A 21,227-nucleotide genomic window follows, 5' to 3' on the forward strand; every position below is an offset into this window, starting at 1 on the left:
TGGGTGCTTTCCCCAACCTTCCCTGGCGTGGGGACGATCACCTATAGCCCCGACACCCGTGCTACTCCACCTAGTCCCTTAAGCCCAAGCTCGTCCATGCCTCCGGGATTTGGGCGGTGACCCCGCCCCGATCACGACCCTTCGTCTGGGTCCTCCTGGGCTCCTGCCACTCCTCGTGCCGTCCTCCACTCCCCACCAGACCAGTCCTCCACCTGGATTCTGCAAGATTCTTGTAGCAGTTCCTGCTCTCTGGTATCCGGGTCAGCACTTGCTCCCTCGACGTCCGCTGCCGGATACTGCCATGATATTTCTCTCTCTGGAGCTCCTCGCTCCAGCTCCTTAGTCCCCTCGGGATGCTTCCCTGGGACCTGCTCCTCCCGTGGCGCCTGTAGCAGCCCCTCTCCGGGGCCATCCGCCCCCTCTGCTGCAGCCGCTGCCATTTTTATCTTCACCGGCCGGCATCTGGTGCTGACATTCACCGGCCGGCCGCAGCTGCACATATAGCCGGATGCTGGGGGACTGTGAGTTAACTTGAATCTGGAGGGGATCTGGGACAGAAGTTCAATAAACCAATTTAACCTAAATCAGTTAAGTCTGATAAGGTTGATTTAAACTAGTTTCAGCCATTTTGAAAGCAGCTTATGTGCACTGAACTTCTGTTGTGTTACAGATTTGAACTGGTTTCCAATCACTTCTACCAATTTATGTGTAATTTCTGTCCCTAGCCTTTGTCTGATGGCAGTTCCACTGTGACCATTACTTAATTAGACAAAGTAGCTCATTAAACAGATTATTTAATGTTTGCAAAATGCTTTGATGACATGAAGTACTGTAAGCATTGTTACCGTGCCGCTGCGTGACATGACTTGAGCAGCTTGTTTTAGTTTTACTATGAGGAAAGAGAAGGAAAATGTTTTGCAAAATGGGCCGTAAAAAGTGGTGGAGCGATTGGCTGTACTCCATTAGTATAAAGAGCTGTCTCGCTGAATAATCCTATGGTTCCAGTACTTACAATATTTTACCACCAGCAGTTCACTCAGCAGCTGAATGGAACACTGCAAAGTTTGTAAACCATTTGTAAGACAACACTAAGTGACCAGTCAGCTGGAAACAGGTTTTTGACTTACCACTGTGTCCTACCAAAGTGTCTCAAGCTGTACTGCTGCTCTTCAGGCTTGGTTCTGGATTTCATGCTTGTACCAAGTGATTACAGAGAAGTGAAAAAATTTCAGAAATTAGAAGTGTGATGGATAAGAGCTGCCTTTTGTTTGAATAACTGCATTAGCCTGAGCATAGGCAGGAGGTCCATTCACAGCCTGATTAGGTTGTTACTTATGAAAACTCATGCCTCTCTGAACCAGTTATGGCAAGGTTATATCTGCCTGCACCACAGTAGAAATTCAGAGACAGTTTTTGGTGGCAAAATAATGAATAATTGTGACATTAGTAAATACGGGCACATTGGAAAGAAAATGCCTATGCCTGATGGAGTTAAGAGGAACAAGGATTTAGAACATTCAGCAAATAACCTGTGGCATAAGATAAACCATTGCATTGGGAGTAGAGGCCAGGCCAGGATTTGTAGCCCTGCATTTCATGTGCTCTGTTTTATTTTGGATACTATGCATCCACCTCTGAAACTGGATTCTCATCTGCAAAATGGAGACAATAATATTTATTTTCATTTGCTGATGCAAAAAGCGCTTTAAATTAGTTAAAAAGCCTCACAAATTGAGAGCATTTCAGCTGGGATGTAGCTTTTTCAGCCAGCTCTTTGGAAACTACAAAGAGTTACAGTGGAAGAACAGTAGCTGCTGACATAAGATCTTCAAAATCAATGTGCTGGTGTGATTTTTTAAAGAAGCAGCTGAGGGACTGTGTGACAGCCAAACGGATGGTAGAGCCAAGTGCTGTTTGTTATTTTATTTTAATACTCTTTGTTTATAGCACCTGTTTTTCTTGTGTTTTTTAACCTTTTAAAACTGGCCCTCTAAATACAGGACTTCCCTTCTCAGTACAATTACTGCTAATCCAATACAGCTCTTGTAAATCCTGCCTCTAATCTCTGTAATAACCTGTCCCTGCTGTTGCAACAGTATGTTCTCATTTATATTCAGTGGCTAACAGCTACTTTGCTCTGCTCTACATCCCATTGAAAAGACAGACTCCTGCCTGGGACCCTTTCTGCATCCTCACAGCCAGGGATTCTTTCCCAGTCTGACTCCAGTGACCCTGCAGTCGTCATTTGCTGGTGCCAAGTGTCTGTTTTTTGTGCGACTCATCCAAACAGACAAGTGGGATGAGACTTCTGGTTCTCCCTTTTGTGTCTGACCTGAACAAGCTGGGAGCTGGATCAAACATCCCTGGGGAAGCACAAGTTGGTGGTGCAAAGAACAGTGAGAGGATTGGCTGGCACTGTCATGTGGCTGATGCTAGGCAACATGTGCTATTGGCTTTCTGGGTTGCAGACAGATCTGAAGGAGCATCAGTTTGTGTGTGAGTGTGTGTATGTGTGCATGAATGAGACTGTGCTTTCTCCACAGCAGTCTGGGGGAGCTTTAGCACTTCCACTGAGGTAAGCAATAATGAGGGCTCTTTATTCTAATAAATTAGCTGCCAGGCACGGATGTAGCAGGATTTATTGGACCATAAGCTTAGAATAAAATTAAAAAAGGCTCTGCTACTGAAATGTGTTATTTCTCTTGATTTTTTTCTAAATATGATTTAAGCTGACCACATAAATTAGCAGTTTTCTTTGCTAATGAAAAGTCACTATATTTTATTTTTAATGTGGTCTTGCATCTTGAGTATTAAATATGCAGTTTCAAAGACAGGCATTCATTTAAAATAGTACATATATTAATTCCTTTCTTTATGAATGGGTGGAGAGGGCTTGTGAGGAAAGTGACATTACTATTTATCATTGCATGAAAAGGGCATTATCTCACTTTATAAAGCAGGGTTTTTTTTAAAAATGAAGACTGTAAAATGCTTGTCAAGAGCAGGCAATGCAATGGGTGCTGAGATGCATGTTGATAATATTAAGCCAAAGACATATGGCCAATATGCAGTATCTGGATGCATTTGGAATATGTGGCATGTATGTTATTTTTAAGTCATGTATGTAATATTTTAAATAGACCAGTGCATGAAAGACAACAACCTTTTTAAGCAGGTCTTGAAGCCAGTTAGGGAAACCCAGTGTAGTCCCGTAATAGGTAATACAGTATCTCTTAGCTAGCCTAGTATATAAGAAACAGCCTTCATGTGTTCCTCCAAAGCAGTAAAATAGATCAAATTGTTTTATGGGAAGTGTTTTCAGCTGAACATTGAAAAGGAGGTTTATGCAAGGGATATATGTTGAACATAGATGTTGAAGACATTTAGAACTCCTAAGGCTTCGTCTGATTGCCACACGAAAAAGGAGCAGGGACTGAATTGTACTATGAATAAAAGCTGTGCAGCCAATTCGTAGAGAATTTGTAATCAAACTGAGAGAACCCTCCTTCCCTCAGTACAAAAAGCAACCATGCATTCAGACTATATGATTGTAGCAGCCTCTTTACAGACACTGCTGTGAAAAAGAAGCCAGTATCTAAATAAAGCAAGATCAGTCCTCTTATATCCTAGAGACAATTTAATGCTTAAAAATGACCCTTTAGCTGACTTGGGAGATAAATCAGCAGTAAGAATATGAGGCTACCATCTTTCAGATGATATATATATATCTTTTTTTGCAAAAGACCAGATTAAGGAAGACAGTCTGAAAGACCATATTAAAGGGAAACCCACCATGCAGACTCATAAAAAACATGCTCTGTCATAGTAATTCAGGATCAAATTCTGTTGTAAAAACTAAAAAAAGTTCTGATTCTTTTCTCTTTTTTTTCCATTTGCAGAATAATTTAACCAGTAGCTGTTAAATTGAATGAAGGGAAACAACACTATGTACTAACTGGGTCTAAAAGGTTTTATTTGCTTGACTGTAATGCTGTACAATCAGAACTAAATCTAGACATGCAGGTATTGGCTAATGTTTTCTACTGTGCTTTCTTCCCAGTGACCTGTTTTGATCTGCTTTGTTGTTTTGTAAAGCTATTTAGCTCTTACCAGCTTCCTATCATAAAGTTATCTTTGTTACACAAGCATAAAGATTATTTTGAGTCTCAGAAATCTTGTACCATCCTTGTAAAGTCTCTGAATGCCAACCATTCTTTAGAAATCCATTTGCTATTTTTTAGGGTTTAAAATACCTATAATCCAGTTAAGAAGGATGGAATTTACTCTACAGCTGTAAGCTGATATTCCCTGTATTCACATCAGATATGAAATGGGTTGAACTTTACTCTCCATTGGAGAGATTAAAAAAGTGAAGAAAATTATGAATATTAGAATGGGAGACTGAAACCTGTAATTTTAATAGCATGAGGCACAATACCAATATAACTTAAGCATATTGATAATAGGAATAAAGGTCTTGTGTTGAATCATACAATCAAAAACTAGCATCAAAATATTGCAAAAAACCCCCAAAACCATGAGACCTGCATACATTATGTGCAAGCTTCTTTGAAACTCACTCCCTTACAAAACTTAAAAATGTTGGATGCCATGCCTCTCCTAACACATGGCAGAAGTATTGCTAAATATCCCCAGTACAGCACTAGGCCTGCCTCCTTCCCCTAACCTTTTGCAAAGGAAAGTTCCTTTAACTCATCTCTTCAGAAGTACAGTGGATACTGCCTAGCAGATGTGCTGGATAAGTACATGTCCCTGCTACGGTTGCCCAGTGTTATGGATCTGCTGGTGTGCACTGTTTAACCTTCCATGATAGCAATAGAATCGGGCATAACCTAGCCCATGACTGGCAAACAAATTCTCCTCTTGGAACTTATCTGTACAAGAGTATGGATTGTGCTTGAAACTTGAGCTAATCAAGTTGCTAGGTAAGTCAAGTTAATTTCAGTGATTGTAATGAGCTCTCAAAGATACTCAGAAAAAGGTTTTTTGCTGAACATGGGTCACAGGTTTGTCTGTGCTGGTGATCTTTCTCTTGATTTATTTCTTAACACAATGATTTGTCAAATGTCCAAGTTAGGATGAACGAGTTACTAGGTTACTAAGGTAAATGAGCAGTCACAAAAGTTAAAAATCTGCAGTTCAGACATAGGTTTAGACCATGGAAAAATTGCAACTAGAAAAAAGTGTCACCTGGGAAAAATGATTATATATGACTACACAAGAATTTACAATTCAAAAAAAAAATTCTTTAGCTCACTTTACAGCATAATCAGAAACAGTTGTGCTGATGTACACAGAATTCCACTGTAACAACTGATGTAATGGAGGAGAATCTTAGCCATATTCTGGTTGCAACAGCAGGGACATTTCTTTTCTGATTTAGTCTCCTTTTTTTGTTGGCTTCATAGTTAAGGCACTGATTCCACACACAACTAAGCAATGTTTTTTACCAAAGTAGTTTTTCCTGATATTTCTGTGCAAGACCATATTCTACTCTTAGATCCAGTTAGCAGTAAAGAACATTGCTTATGCCCTTGAATGCACACGTTTTCTGGTAGATTTCTTTGAGCTCCTCATACTGTCCATCCCAGTGGTAGAATCAAGAGATTGAGATCAACATTACTGTGGCTTATGCAGCAAGATGAAGGATAAGGTAGGTGCTGACAAAGACGTTGCCAGGCTTGTCTGTGCTTTTCCAGGAATTCTGCCCACAAGAGTTAAGATTGTGGTGAGCATTTGGCTGCTGATTTCTTTTCACTAGGAGTACAATGCATCTCTCTACCTCTGGAGAATGCTTGCTGCCAACAACATCATATGTACTAGCTAGCTAAAGTGACAGTCACCTTTGACTTGCAGAGAGCACTCCCTGTGAGATGTGGTGAATGAGTTGCTATATTTACTGGCCCTCTCTTCTGGTGCGCTTTTTGAGCACTGCAGTAAAATCCCAGCCCATTCTTTCTGTGGGAAAAGAGATTCCCTATATACACTCTTCATTCCTCTTGACCTGGGAAGTAAGATTTACCCATGTGCTAATACAACTGGGAGATTAGCCAGCTAAAGTTGGGGGAGCCTTTATTCAGTTGCATAATAAGAAGGGAGATAGGTGTTGTGCTGCTAATAATTGAGATGAAGGCATATAGCTCATTGGTAGCAGCTGTGACTACTGGCGCTCCTCTCTCGCAGAAGGAATTGTCCTATCACTATTGTGTCTAAGAAGAAATAATTGAGAAATAATCAGGTCACTCACTCAGCTTCTTTAACACTTGGTTTAGTCTTTTGGTTGTATTATTTCATCAAGATTTTTCCATTCATACAGCAGGGATCCCTCAACTGAAATCTTCTTCCTGCTGTTCAAGATTAGGCTTCTGTTGACTCAGTCATGTCAGTGAGTGCTTGTAGAAAGACAGAAAAAAGAAATCAAGTAAAACCTTCCGTAAATATAAAGGCAGAAATACGTGTTACCATTACATTACTGGCTTGGTATGTTGTGTTGAGCTCTGACCACTCCTCTGATTACCCTCACCTGATGTCATAGTGCTTTCCAGGCATTCCTAGAAGGTGGGTTTTAAGTATAATGAGCCCATGTAAAGTTCAGACTGTGCACACATTGACCGTGTTAAGTATTTTTTGTAAAGAAATCTTATTTGGAGTAGCAGCATGGTCCAGTTAGATTTAGAACTAGGTTGGGAGTCAGTACCTCAGTTGTGTTTCCAGCTCCACTGCTGACCTTGCATGTCCTTGTGCTTAACCCTTCTGTGCCTCTTTATCTGTAAAATGAGGATATTTATATTTACCTTTCTTTTGAAAGTGATTTGAGAGCTAAAGATAAGAATAGCTTTATAAAAGTCAGTATCATCATCAACACTATCATTATCATAACTGTTTATAGAACTGATGGATGTGTAGAGAACTATGACAAGCTCAATGATCAGCCTGCCTAACCTGAAATAATGCCTTCAGCAGTAGTTACCTTGGGCCTGTGATTTATTTGTGTTTACTTAGCCTTGAAAATATAATCGGTGCCTCACAAAAAGGGAGCAGATATGGTTGCGCTTATGGCTTGTAAAGTAATTTTAGCAATAATGTGTCCTAAGTGGAGAGAGCCATGAAGAGTAAGAGTGTAGAAGATTCAAAAGTAGCAACAAGGAAATAGGATTGCACTTACATTTGATATCCAAACACCCTAGTAATTTTCATTTAAGCAGTCTAAACTGCTGTAATATGTTACTTTGTGCACTGTATTTAATCACTTTACCAAGATTGTGGATGCTTAATGATCTCTGTTGGCTTCACTTGCAGAAGTAATGAGTATTGCTAACATCAAGTTCTATTGATGCTAGTTGTAGGATTAATGTGTGCTTTGTGCCCTTTGAAAACCAAGCCATGCCAATATAACATAGGATGCATATAGCAATATTGATATTGGCAAGTAGGACAAACAAGAATATTGTCCCTCCTCCAGAATTCTGTGAACTTCTGAACCCTTTCATCGAGTGAAGATGGTAGAAAAATAGTTCGCTATCTGTTTCTGTAGAAATGTGAGAGATGACTATGGCATTAGAATGGCACAGAATGTACTTTGGGGAGCAGGAGGGGGGAGCGAGGTACGTGTTGGAGAAGTCAACAAGTCTTAGGAAAGGAGTGGAGAAAAAGAGAAAATAACATTCTCAAATCTGCCATAACAGACTTAAGTTCCTACCTCCAACACTCACAAACAACTTAGCTCTTGAAAGCCCAAGAATCTTAGGCTCTAAATACGTAGCAGCATGAAAGGAAGAGAGTGGCATAGCTCTTTTTAAGTCAGGATGAGAGGGAATGGCTGAATGGGACTTCCAGGGAGGTGCATGGGAAGAGAATGAGATTGCAAAGCATCAGAAAGGAAAGACAAGGAAAAAAAGGCAAAGTGTGGAAGAGTGAAGGTAGGTGGAAATAAACTGACCAGCACATTTGAGAGGAACTGTTTTACCTCCCCTTCATTTTAGTACCTGTAGTGAGACCCCAAGAGTGTTCTTTAACTAAGGGCAATTTCGACAGAATGTAATGCATCCGCAATCCATAATGCAGTGGTGTAAATGTGAATCAAAGAGAGAGAGTTTTATGGTCGGAGGCTGGGAGGTTGGACTATCCTCAAGGCACCCAGAGGATTTGTCCATTCACACAGCACTGAGCTATACCACAGTGCTGACAACTTTGATGTGGTGTAATAAAAAGTTTGGCCATGCAGCTGCTGTCTTGTGACCAGAAGAGAGTCATTGCTCATTAGAACATCTAGTTGCTTACCACATCAAAACAGGCTGGCTAGCCACTGCTGCTACAAAATCCCAGGGTATGCCACATTGCTTCTCTCAGCTTGCTGTGTTTAAAATAGGATCTAAAACCTCTCTGTGTTCCATCTTTAGTACTCTCTGCTTGCTGTGGCATTACTAGAGCTTACTAGGAAGCTCATTCTCATAAGTCATCATGCTGCCTAGAACAAGTAGATATGATATATAATGATTTATCATTATGCGTTTTGCATTGTGTGGGTGAAGAAAGCATTGGGGAAATGTACGTTGAAGCAAGCTGTGCAAGATCACTTAGTAGGGACCAGAAACATTCAGGTGTTAAACAGATGTGTTTTTATAACAGGTGAACAGAACTGTTTGGGGATACTCTTTGAGGCTGCATAACAAAAGTAGTCTTTGTATAGGCTTCATTGCAGCATATACACACCATGCATGTGTAAACATTTCTAGTTATATTATGAGCCCTTATTAATCAAGATAGTTCATTGCCTCCTTACAACTATTTGATCAGTCCTCAGCTGTTGTAAATTGCTGCAAGGCCACCAGTGTCAGCCAAGGTGTATCACTTTATACCTGCTGATGTTTTGGTCTGTTGTTTTTAGCAAGCTTTATCCTCAAAAACCAGGAAGTCAACAACATACATGGAGAGACTTTATTTGACCAATAGAATTCTAAGTCAGAGACTTCAAAGGTATGATCAATATGAGTTGAATAAAGCTGTTAAGGCAGTGATCTGTGCTCTATGCCTCAGGTGTTTAGTTTAAAATCAGAGAGACAGGATGCAGATAAAGTCTTTTCTTCTGGCAATAAACCTGTTTTTCCTGTGGCAAAGCTGTTAAGATGCTGCTCTAGTATATGTACAAGTGGAATTTTGAGCCAGGATACTCAGGCCTAGTTTTGATCTTTGACCTGGCTAAACTCAGAGTATCTTCAGAGATCAGTGGAGTAGCTACTCCAAATAATCTGTGTTCCCATTATTTGAGTTGCTGAGACAGATAGCCCAGCATATGCTCAGGTAAGCAGACATTGTATGTGTATACTGTTAGTTAATCTTAGGACAACTCTTGACTTAATATCATATGAGAGACAGAACTTTTTAAATATCCATATTCATGTTGTTACATGGGACAAACCCCTAGAATAACATTATAGTATTTTTATACTCATGGTCTGAACAATGGTAGGAGGGGGGCACCCCTAATCAGAGCTTCCTGTTGGGACCTGGTCATGGCCTCCACAGAGCTTAGCTCTGTGGAAGGAAGGGTGGCCTCCTTTAGCACCCTCTGGCTTCTAGCCCAAGCCATTGCAGGCATGTGCCTGTGTTTCTGGGGTGTCTGTCCAGTTACAAAACTGATTTAGCCTTGCCAGGTTAGACTAACCTGCAAAGATTGAATCAATTGAAGCTCAGGCTTTTTGAATGCCTGTCCCTAGCCCTGGTGTGTTACAAATTTGAACCAGTTTTCAATCACTTATATCAGTTTTTGTAATTTTTGTCCCAAGCCCATGAACTGGAGCTAATGAGTCTTATTCGGTGCACCTCCTAAGGTGAATAAGCACAATATTTTGCTTTTCTCTGCAGTGTCCTAAATTCTGCCTTTGTGATACCACATTCCAATTTTTAAAAAAAAGCCAAAACACTACCAGAATTGGAGTTATACTTTTAAAATAATAATTCCTTTCCATTGGATTATATCTTTTAATGCCAATAATCACAAAGGACTCTACAATTCCAAGTTTTAATGTTCCGAATCCAGATAAGGGAAGTGCTTGTTCTCAAATATGTGTGTCATATGTATGGATCAAGCATGCAATTTTGGAAAAGACTGAAAGGAAATCCTTAGAGTCCTTTCTGTACCCTCTCAGCTGCTGATTTATCTTCCAAAAAAATCAATGACCTGCAGAAATATTGCAGCCTGTGAGTCATTGTTCTGAAAGCACTTGAGAGGAATAGGAACCATGTGGTGCAGCGCTGTATGCATTTGAAAAGAATTCCTTGCAGAATGAGATATGGATAAGCTTTTTGGCATAACACGCCCACTTCTGTAAATTTGCAGTTTGAACCAGCCAGCAGTACTAAAAGCAAGAAGAAGCTGCTGCTGACCTGAAAGAGCAGACCCAATGGGCTGTGAGACTGTAGATGTGCTGGAAGGTTTTTACGCATCCCACTCCAAGGTAAGGCAAAAGATGATTTTCTACTACTGCTGCTTCTGCTGGCTACAACAGTGCTGGCAAGGAAGCGCCTGCAGTTTGTGAAAGCTATTGATAACTAGGTACAATGGCTGGGACAGTGCTAGTAATTTGTGATGTATGGGAAGCTTCAACCAGGCTGAATAGTACATAAGGCTGGAATTTTCAGAGGTCCATCCATGGTAGCTTCAGGTGCTCATGCCCACTAATTCAGCTCAATTATACATAAACATAAAATGACTGTAAAGAAGGCCAGCACCTTTATGGAAATATTCTCCACCTGCATAATTCTCCTTTATGTTTAGATACTTTGATTGGTAACAGAAATTGCTTTACACACCTGAGAAATATTTTTGAGCCTGTATCTTAAAGCCTGCTGATATGGATTCAGTAGCTTTGGAATCCATACCTCACAGTGCAGGTTCTCTCTCAGCCAGAAGGACATTCTGCTAAACTGTCTCTTATTACTGACTCCAATGTACTGTTGTCCTAAAAATATTTCACTGATATTTCTATTTTGTGTTTGATCAATTCTGTAAGTAATTTACAATCTTGAAAGTGCTTATGTATTCTGATAAAATAAAAATGAATTATTCATCACTTTACTTTTATATTTTCCTTGAAATTTCCCCCTGGCAATTTTTCTTTCACTTTGGCTCACTAGGTATCCTGGAGTACTAGTTCCCATATTTGGATATTTGCAAGATAGACATGGTAATCTGGAGGAGTATTTTTTAAGTTTCTGCCCCTAGTTGAAAGTTATATTTGAGAAAAGGAGGGGAGTCTGATTGAAGCAAGTAAGTATTCTAAAATGAAGTTTCATATTGCTCTCAAAAGAGCATCTTTCTTGGGATATACATGACTGCAAATCTGATAAGATGGAACTGCTGACCTCTACAGTAGATTGAAATCAGGATTGGGTTATTAATGGTCAAATACGCATCAGCATCTGACTGTCGGCAGCCTACATGAATTGGTGAGGGGGAGTAGTTTCAATTGATTTCCCAAGAGCAGGCAGTTAGCTATCCCAAAAGCCACAAACCGAACTGATCTTACCAAGAAGAATTGCATGGGGATGTAAACAGAGCTTCCCAAATGATGCTTCATCCTCTCAGGTCAATGCGAGGGAGTAAATGAGGGACTGCTTGCACTGCTGATGCACCTATTTTGCACACAAATGAAGGTCTCTCATTTCTTGTGGTTTCAGTCTATTTTCACAGGCATCTACTTCAGAAAAAAGAAATGCAATTATATAACATTTAAACTAAAGATAACATCTTCTATAAGAAGGAAATTAAGTAGACCGTGATGCTACATTTTACAGCAAATTGAAAGGCAATGTTCTCTATCTCCAAATAAGAGGAATAGGAAGATCTCAAGTATTTAAAAGATGCAAGAACTTTAGTTGTGTACAACCGCTGACAAAACAAAATAGACTAGATCCTGAGTGCTATGGACTTTCTGGTAAACTTGCCTCATTATTGTTATGAAGAGACAAAGTCAGGAGAAACCAAACTGCAGAGAAGTCAAGGTCTAAATTAGAGAGATTTCTATGACAAATATGGCCTTCCCTAGATGTTTGAATAACGTTCTATATCCATCTTTGGGGCTGTTCATGCAGGCCAAAAACAGGTTGAATTAATGGGTCTAAATGCCACACCAGTCTTCATTTTTCATTTTACAACTTTTAATGCCATGGAGACCCTAGCCTTGGTACAGACTTCCCGCATGATTATGTGTTTTGGTTTTCCAGCTGCGTCATTAATCCAATTTAATTTTCTCCATGTTTCTATTTGTCGTGTCTATGTGGATCAAAGCTTCTCGGAGCAGGGGTTTGCAATGAAATTGTACAGGTTCTGCCCAATCTGTGTGAAGATAGCTCCAGTTTTTTGTAATGCCCCTCATCGTCACTGGTAATGTAATAGTTTTCTTGCTGCTGTTCCAAGCTGAGCCTGGATACTCTTGTGGGAGTGCAAATCCAGAGGGCAGCACAGCTAATGGCTAGGGACAGAAGTTACACATAAACCAGCTTAAGTGATCAGAAATTGGTTTAAACCTGTAACAGAACAGAAGTTCTGCACATAAACTAGTTTCAAAATGGCTGATACTAGTTTACGATAAACCTGGTTGAATATACCATCAGACTTAACTGATTTGGGTCAAACAGGTTTATGAAACTTCTGGCCTAGACCCCTTCCTGGTTCAAGTGAAATCACAGTCCCCCAGCATGCTTTCCAGCCCTGGGCTAGGCTGTGCTGTCTGCTGCAGAGAGCAAGGCTGGCCCTGCCCCTTTGCTGTGTATCTGGAGCAATGTGGGCTAGCTGACAAGGTGTGGGGGTGGGCAAGCCTGGCAAGGGATGCAGTCCAGTCTATGGGGGGCTACCCCCCCAGAAAACCCCAGCTGTGGTCTGGGAACAGGGAGGGACATTAAACACCCCTTCCCCTGCTCAAACTTACTGCTGGCTTCAACTGTGGACCATGAATCCCAGAGGCATCTGGAAGCAGGAAGAAGTTATAAGCAACCCTGCAGATGTTTCACCCATTTCCCTGTCCCCAGACCCCAGCCAGGGTTTGCCTGGGGAGGGGCAGTCTTTCCCTCACCCTGCCAGACTGGGCTACATCCCCAGCCGAGCTTGCCACCCCACCACTCCATCTCCTTGCCAGCCAGCCCTCACTGTTCCAGCTGGGGAGCAGAGGGGTGGAGCCTAGGATGGCCATCATAGGGGACAGTCCAGTTGTCCTCTGTCCTCTATTGATAGGAAGCCAGATGCCTTTATGTCATCTATTTTTCTCTTGAAGAGTAGCTGAAAACCAGAATGTCTTATATGATGGCCACCCTAGTAGGGCCAGCCCTGGTCTCTGAAGCAGACCCCATAGCCCAGCCCAGGGCTGCAAAATGCTGGGATGCTGGGTGTCACAGGCCAGCTGGGCACTGTGAGTGTATCAGTTCTATCACAGGCCAACTGGGCTGTTAGGTTCAGTTTTGGATCGAGGAGGCAAAGTTGGGAGTGAAGTGAAGGCAAGTTTATTATAGCTTACACATACACACAACGGTTAACAGAAAGATAAATGCGATAAGCAGATAATGCAGTATTAAAGAGCTAATAGTAAATAACAGGTAATAACAACAGATGGATCAATTCTGTCACAGGTGAACTGGGCACTGAGAGGGTATTAGCCACTTGGCTGTTTAAAGCAACAGATAGACAGACATGGGTTGGCAACTTATCGATAGTCCCTCAGTGCCAGGTACATGTCAAGTGATTCCAGCGAAGTTAGGCGTCCCCAGTCGACGCTGTCAGAAGGGTTACTGGGGAAGGTCCCTTGATCAGGATCCAATCCTCACTCACTGGGAGTCCAGGGTCCAGGCGTGGAACAGAAATTACCATTCTGTTCCCTCCTTCCTGTTGGTTACCTGATGCATGTGCTTTTTATACCTAGTCTGATGCTAATCTGTTGGCTTTAGAGCCACTCATAATGTTGCCCTATAGCTGTTACCCTATGGGATTGAAAGGTGTTAAAAATTATCATAAAAGGTTACTACCTAGACTCAGGTTTATCCAATAAGCAAATTGCAATGCAGCACCTTTATGTTTGAAATTGACATTGCTCCACCTAAGCCCCAACCCCTTTTAGGTTTCATTTGAATATACTTTCTTGGGATGTGCTTTCCTGGAATGCGTTGGGTGCGCCAGGCAGTTGGATCCAGTTTTTAGTGTCAAAGCTGAACCCTGAGCAAAAACCATTAGGTCAGCTAATTTTACATCTACAGCTTTGCCTATGGGGCCCAGTCAGTTCCACGAACAGTTAATTTTATCATTTTGGTTAAACTTATGACAGACAAGTTACATTTGTGATTTTACAAACTTACAAGCTTTATATTAACTAATATTACCTGTTTAGGCAAAACACCAAATGCCTCTAAGAAGCACATATTTATTGCTTATTAATCCCTCTGGTTCTGGCTGCCATAGTTGGGGGACCCTTATTTAACTTGAACCAGAAAGGGGTCTGGGACAGAAGTTTTATAGACCAGTTCCACCCAAATCAGTTTGGTCTGATACTATATTCAACCAGGTTTATCTTAAAACAGTATCAGCCATTTTGAAACTAGTTTATGTGCACTGAGCTTCTGTTCTGTTTAAAGGTTTAAATCAGTTTCTAATTGCTTAAACTAGTTTATGTGTAACTTCTGTCCCTAGAGTGTAGCAGTTCAGAGCACAAGTCAGTACAGATTTATGTGGCCACAATGGCCTATTTGTGCTTAAAGTGGCTGTCTTCCATCTCAGTTGTGATATCAAACTAAGGAGGAGAAAATGTAAGCTCAGAAGATGAGCAGTGTTTCTTGGTTCTCATGGGTTTTATAAAGACATGCAACATCACAATAGAATAGTTGTTGACAGTAGCTGTAATACCTGACACACCTTTAAATATTTTTGCCCTTTAGATTTCAGATTGAGCAATGTGTTAAACTGCCCAGAAATAAGTCAGGGATCTTAAGAACAGGCTGCCTGCTGGTTGATGGACATCATGAACATGTTAACTTAAATCTGGGTAGCTGCTGCCAAATCAGTTTAGGGAGCAGCAGCCCTGTGAGGTAACAGAGATGTAGTTTTGCAAAGAAGTCCTTTTGTTTTTTGAGGTAGAGGTTAAGGAATCTCCAGTGATATAGATCTTATTTACAAGTACTCAGAGTGCACAATAAGTTTTGTAAGTATGGATAGTCTTGTTTTCCTGTAAATTGGAATTACTTGTCTACTTTCTACACTGAAAAAATGACATTTGTATTTTAAATTTACAGTAAATTCTGGTTAATTTGTACAGAGTAATTTTTATTACTCAGGCATGTTAGCCTGAAGTTAGGCATAAGGTGAGGCATTGTGGCACCTTACAAAGTGAATTAGTCTGAATGAGTTGGTCTGTAAGGTGCTGCCCTCCCTGCTTTCTGTTTAACGTCACAATCCAAGGAGGATGCAAATAATGATTAATTGTCTACAAACAGATAAGAATACAAGTACACAATGAGATGGTCAGCAAGATAGGCAGTGGTCCCAGCATGTCTGCAACTTGTGTGCTGCCAACTGTATAACATTTATTTTATTACCATCCTGAAAAGATTATTCTTTGAAGACTGCGTTTTGGAAGTGGAAGCAACTTCTCCATCAAAAATAGGGAAAGAACTCTAAGCAGTAATTGTAACATGGTCATACTTTGCATACACCTTAGAGGTCATGCCTTAGTGGTTCAGGAAAAAAAGATTCAAAAGTGGAAGCATCTTCTCTGCTTTTTGATGGAATTTGCTTTGAAAGTGAGGGGAATGGGCAGAATGTGCACCAGTAACTATGCAACTTCTCCTGGCCTATGCCTAGTTCAGTGAGTACTCACTAAATACAGTGATATTTGCTGCATATGGCATAATTTAGAACATTTTCTCCATGATGCTTCTGTCTTACAGAACCAAACTGTCTTTTCTAATTTACCCTTTTGCTTCCTTATTCTTAGCGATAAGTTCCTGCATTTGCAGCAAGGGTTCCTAGTGCTGCCTGAAGTCAAAAGATGAGATAGCAGCTAGCAATAAGAGGTGTTTTTTGTTGTTGGGTTTTTTTTTTTTTTAACTTCCCATTGCTACAGGAGAATGTTGGAAGAAATCATTAATTCTTCATGAGTTAAATCACAAAGGAGTTAGCTTTAGAAGTTAAGCCTCCCAAAGCAGCCGTTATAGTACAGAAGTAACAACAAATTCAATTAACAATATGGAACGTTTGCACTTGCCAACATTTAATACTACTAATATTAGACATCTTAGTCACACAACACATTATGTTCAAAACTCAACAAAAAAGGAAGTGGTAGGGACAGAGATCAGAGGTTTCAAAATTAAAAAGAACAATCTTTGTTGCTAGCTTTTCTTTTTTTCTCCCCTTCTTTTGATGTAAAGGACCCGTGGTTCACTTTGGCTGGGAATTTGTTTTATCATAACTAACTTTGCTTTTAATTTAAATTTCAAAGGGTAATTCATATTTTCCCGAATAATGAACATTGAACAGACAGTTGTTGCCATTTAGAAAGCCATCTGCCCAAATAATATCTAAGGTGCTCCATTTATTTTCTGTTTCTAGGTGAAGGGAGATAGCGTAGCATCTCAGGTCACATCTGCCCCTGAGGCTTTTGGGGTTTTTTTCTGGCATCCATTGATATCCTGCATGTTTAACAATACGCATTTAATCTGAGAAAAGGTGGAACCCATTCTGAAAATGTTTGAGGGAAGCCACGCGAGTGCAGTTAAACGTACCCAAGTATGATGGAACAATCCATCACACTGGTAAGGGAGACCCAACCCGGTGGTAGGATAGCTAATGTAAAGCTAAAATTGTTGAAGGGATTAATTGAAAGGAGTAGCCCAAGAGTTTGAAAGGAGAAAACGAGCACTGGGCATGTCTACACATGTGCTGTAATGTGTAGTAGTCTATTTTATGAGCATTGGAGCAGCATGTCAAAAACCATACTAATGCACACTAAAATTAGGCTACTGTGCATGAAGTGTCACTGTAAAAGCATGCGCTTTTGCTATCGTGCACTAGGGCATCCACTGCGCATTTATTTAGTACCTCACATTAGAGGTAAATGTGTGGTAGCAAAAGTGCATTAATGAACATGTAGACACATCTATTGGGTGCATGCTAAAAATGTTGCTCCCTTCCATTTTCTTCCTAATGCATTGCAGAAATAAAATCTAGGAAATATGCCTATCTGGGTTCCACTGCCAAACTTTCAGGCAACTTTACATCAATCTCGAAAGGTAGCCAAGTGCTGTTAAATCCATTTTCATATGTGGACACTCAGACGCATGATTTGAAAAATATCTATAGCCGAGCAGAAAACTGAACTACAGTTCCACATGTTAGACAATAGAGGATTCAGATTCAACCCGAATTGGGGACAGCGATTAGATTTGTTGATTTGGATCACTGTCCCTGATTCAATTCGGCTGAATCTGAATCTGAAGATAGATTCAAAGAATCAGCGAATTGGACATAGATACAGCTTTAAATGTTTTTTCTACAGGTACCAAGCACGGCTTGTGAACACTGCAATGCTGGGGCAGATGGAGAGTCTCACAGGAGTGCAGTAGGGGCCCCCACGTGCTTGGCAGTGAACCCAGAAGTGGACTGGAAGTATTTCTGGTAAACTTCCAGGTCTGCTAGGGAGTGCACTGGGGAGCGGTCTCTGCATCCCTCTCTGGCTTGGTGATTGGCCACAGGGGGACCCCAGGTGCCCCCCCAGACCCAAGAGGCACCAGTCGCTTACCTGGGGGTGCTCTCCAGTGTCCCTGTGTGCTCTCTGGCAGACCCACAAGTGGGCTGGAAGTGCTTCTGGTCCTCTTCCAGATCTGCTGCTGAGCATGCAGGGAGCCCCCCGCACTTCTGTGGGACACTTCATGCACCCCAGCATCGCAGCATTCACGAGCCGCCTGGTACTTAGAGGTAGGTAGAAAAAACATTTAAAGCTGTGTCTATGTCCAAATCACTGAATCTCTCTGAATCAATCTGGAGGGTTCTGATTTGAATCTGGAGAGATTAAAGCGTCTCCTGATTCGATTCAGATTCAGAGATTTGGCCACCGAATCGGGCCAAATCTCACTGAATTGAACTGTTAACAAACAAACAAAAAACCGTTTTGCTAGGACTTTTTAGGAAATGGAAGCTCCAACCAATACTGTACTAAGAACAGTCATTCTTATATTAGATTAAAACATTTTTTTCCTTTTTTTTCTAAGACATATAAATCTTCATACTTCATGCCATATGCTCACAATTAACTGATGGAAATGAGGAAGAATTTTCTCATGCAAAGGGAGAATTCCTTAAATGGTTCTAGAAAGTAATTAATTTTAGTATTTAATTTTAAGATGGTATTAATTGGTGGGGTTCATTTTCTTGCAGTGCCCTGTACAACTAGGTTAAATGTGTTTCTGTAAGTGAAGATGATACTATTTTAAAATGCATTCAGAGAGTACTGTACTTGCTTCTTGGTGTGTATTATAACACACCAAGTGTTATAATTGTGGGAAGCCAGCTTCAGCCATGTGTTGCTCCGGATGGGACGGACCCAGCCGGGTCAGCATTAGCCGGGAAAAGTGGCATGCAGCGGAAGCTGGTTTCACACATGCTGCTGGGGATGGAAGGAGCCCGGCTGGGTGTGCACCGGCCAGCAGAAGCAGCAGTGGAGCCATGTGCCGCTCGGGACGGGATGGGACAAGTTCGGCCAGAGCAGCAGGGGCTCAGCTGCATTTTCCACCTGCCTGCACTGGTCAGTCCCAAGCGGCACACGGCTCTGCCGCTGCTTCTGCTGGCTGGTTGCCAACCTGGCCAGCCTCCTCCCATCCCCAGCAGCTCGTGGGAATCCAGCTTCATCTGCATGCTGCTGTGGATGGGACAGACCCACCCAGGTTGGCAACAGCCAGCAGAGGCAGCAGCAGAGCCATGTGCCACTCGGAACTGACCAGCACAGGTAGGGGAAAGTGCAGCTCAGCCCCTGCTGCTCTGGCTGGGCTCATCCTGTCCCGAGCGGCACGTGGCTACTCCTCTTCCCACGTGCTCTGCATTGGCAACATCAAGCTGACGCGATGCGTGTGGGAACCATTAGGAAGCTGCTGAGAGGCTGGGGGATGGACAAGGGGTGGGAACGAAATTAAACAGTGTTTACTTCTGTTTCCTATTGCAGCACCTCGGGCCTCAGAAAATGCCTTTGCGGGCCACATGGCGGCCCACAGGCCGTATGTTGGACAAACCTTAGTACACAATAGTTTGATACAGTTAGGTTAAGGATCAAGCCCTTGTATTTTAAGCCATAAATGTCAAGATCTTATATCAGTCAAACAGGAGGAAGGTCCCATTTTAGTTCAGTTAGTTGCCCTTTGGAAAAGGAATTGAACTAATTCTGTGGTACAGAACTATTCTGTTTGGGGCACAGGGGACTGCAGTAGTTCAATAATGACTGACAATTTCGAAGAAAGTTCAGTTTGTTAAAAGGAAAGGCTGTAATGAACTCTTCAACTCTGCTAATCTGTTTCTAGAGGTGAGCTGTAGATGAAACTTACCTTGTCATAGTCCTATCCCTGTAGATGATCTTTTTAAAGGGATGCTGTCAACGTAAAAATCGTGTGTTTTTAAATAACAAATCTTTGCTTATATTATGAAATAGATTGGTAGACTTACAAATCTCAGTAGATTGGTAAAATGAATCTTAAAAATATGAGCCAATTACCTGTCATGAATGACGGAGTGTTTCAGGGAGTGTTTACATGCCCTTCCTACCTCCTGCTCACCCTTTGAGGCCGGCCATGTAAACAGTCCCTCCGCCACCTCCTCCTTCAGCCTCTGGCATGGAGGCTCTCTCCCCCCTGGCCGCCTTCACGTCCCTGCCCAAGGCGGTGCCTCCCTCCCCCTGCCTGCCTCCACCTCCTCCTCTGCCTCCTTGCCTGAGGCAGTGGCAGCAGTGATGCCGGCTCTCTTCCCCGCGCCCCCCGCCTCCTCCCCTACCTCCCTGCCTGAGGCAGTGATGGCGGTTCCCTCCCCCTGCCCATCTCTGCCTCCACCTCCTCCCCCAGAGCAGCGAGGCATTCAACTACCTCCCTGCCTGAGGTGGTGGCAGCTTTCTCCCTGCCTGTGAAACAGCTAATTGCCACTGGCCCTCTCAGTGGCGCATGCATAGTTACCTAAAAGCATTACTGACAGATGCACAGATAGACAGGCTGAACCCTTTATTATATCAGGTGTTTGTCACTGCTTTCAGTTTTGTCCATTTTTTATTTGCTTTTAGTTTGTTTAATATTATTCCCCTTTCTTCTATATACTTGCAGAGATTTGGCTGCATATATAAATTGTATTGAAAAATCAAATTGCCCCTGACCCTAAAACTCACGCTTTTAAAAACTCAACGGCAAATACGAATCTCTCTCTATTTCTGTCTTCATAACAAATACTTTCATATAGGGAGACTTGCTGTAAAGTGAAACAGGTGTCACTGACTTTCATTTTCAAGGATAAGAGAAATAAGAGGTAAAATCTTATCTTTGTTATTCAGAGAAGCACAATAAAATCAGCTTGGTAAATGAAAATCAACAACCTTTTGAAGTTCTTTTGGTTGCAGTGAATTTGTGCACTGAATAAATTTGTTTGTTTAAAAAATGAAGGAAAGATTTTTGACTGGCCTTGGTTTGTATAATAGCTTGCTTTTCCGCAGTTTAACTTAAGGATGAAATTTAAGCTGTCAGCATCACTTCAAATATATTTAAAAGAAAAACATAATTTATCAGAGATACAAAAATAGTGAGCCAGGACCATAAAAAGGTAATGAAATAAAAGAAAAATGGCATCTGGTTTCTGAGCACTTAAGTTGCACTTGGGTCACATTTATCAAATTTTCTTCACAACTATCTAGTTGAGAAAACATACTTTTGTTTTTGTATGAAAACGGAGGTTCTTACATAATCCCACAACTTCCAGAAGCTTGGATGCAAGTTAAATGACAAAAGTATCCTGAGACTTAATAAAATTATGAGACTGCTTTTGCCACTTGTATTCAATTAGCATTCCCCATGTCACCACTGGGCTGCCAATATCTGGGTGGAACTTCTTGGGCTTTTGATTTAGCTTAGTGTTCCAGCTCTTTCCCTGGTTGCCATTTAGGAAAGGTCAGTATATATGTATGTTTATGTGTGTGTGTGTGTGT

General features: G+C 41.5%; 1 protein-coding gene and 1 long non-coding RNA gene across 2 annotated transcripts in view; one reads left to right on the forward strand and one right to left on the reverse strand.

The window, feature by feature from the left end:
* Positions 1 to 1,179: 1,179 nt before the first annotated feature.
* Positions 1,180 to 7,306, reverse strand: LOC109311385. The gene is made up of 4 exons (XR_002101493.1): positions 6,719 to 7,306; positions 6,269 to 6,413; positions 1,530 to 1,652; positions 1,180 to 1,193 (listed from the first exon to the last, which is right to left on the reverse strand). It is a non-coding gene; the product is annotated as an uncharacterized LOC109311385 (long non-coding RNA).
* The window catches only part of TMEM108 (transmembrane protein 108), a 258,614-nt gene continuing 239,496 nt past the window's right edge, over positions 2,110 to 21,227 (forward strand). Inside the window, exons 1-2 of the mRNA XM_019536972.1 lie at positions 2,110 to 2,575; positions 10,361 to 10,478. The gene's annotated coding sequence lies outside the window, so the exon portion shown is untranslated. The remainder of the gene's footprint in view (positions 2,576 to 10,360; positions 10,479 to 21,227) is intronic.

Source organism: Crocodylus porosus, unplaced genomic scaffold (genome assembly GCF_001723895.1).
Source record: "Crocodylus porosus isolate Cpor-Errol unplaced genomic scaffold, CroPor_comp1, whole genome shotgun sequence".
NCBI lineage: Eukaryota > Metazoa > Chordata > Crocodylia > Crocodylidae > Crocodylus > Crocodylus porosus.